The following is a 955-nucleotide window of genomic DNA, read 5'->3' on the forward strand; positions in this document are numbered from 1 at the left end:
TGAATCTGTGCAGCGGGAACGACCTCGGACCACCAGGGGCCGAGAAAACCACAGTCTCATGGGGCCGGACACTCAGGGTCAGGGGAAAATCCAGTATATATCTGGTGATATCTCGGGTGCTATTAGAGATAGCGCAATAAATCAAAGTGCATTGTCTGCAGGAGGCCCTGGCGCATGAATCTGTGCAGCGGGAACGACCTCGGACCACCAGGGGCCGAGAAAACCACAGTCTCATGGGGCCGGACACTCAGGGTCAGGGTAAAATCCAATATATATCTGGTGATATCTCGGGTTCTATTACAGATAGCGCGATAAATCAAAGTGCATTGCCTGCAGGAAGCCCTGGCGCACGAATCTGTGCAGCAGCAACGACGTCGGAACACCAGGGGCCAAAAAAATTACAGATTTTCGGTATCCGTCACCCAAGGTCATGTAAAAATCCAGCATATATCTGGTGATATCTCGGGTGCTATTAGAGATAGCGCGATAAATCAAAGTGCATTGTCTGCAGGAGGCCCTGGCGCATGCAGCTGTGCAGCAGCAACGACGTCGGAACACCAGGGGCCAAGAAAATTACAGATTTTCGGTATCCGTCACCCAAGGTCATGTAAGAATCCAGCATATATCTGGTGATATCTCGGGTTCTATTATAGATAGCGCGATAAATCAAAGTGCATTGCCTGCAGGAGGCCCTGGCGCATGCATGTGTGCAGCGGGAACAGTCTCGGACCACCAGGGGCCGAGAAAACCACCGTCTCATGGGGCCGGACACTCAGGGTCAGGGAAAAATCCAATATATATCCGGTGATATCTCGGGTGCTATTAGAGATAGCGCAATAAACCAAAGTGAATTATCTGCAGGAGGCCCTGGCGCATGAATCTGTGCAACGGGAACGACCTCGGACCACCAGGGGCCGAGAAAACCACAGTCTCATGGGGCCGGATACTCAGGGTC

Source organism: Nomia melanderi, unplaced genomic scaffold, assembly GCF_051020985.1.
Source record: "Nomia melanderi isolate GNS246 unplaced genomic scaffold, iyNomMela1 scaffold0014, whole genome shotgun sequence".
In the NCBI taxonomy this organism is placed as follows: domain Eukaryota; kingdom Metazoa; phylum Arthropoda; class Insecta; order Hymenoptera; family Halictidae; genus Nomia; species Nomia melanderi.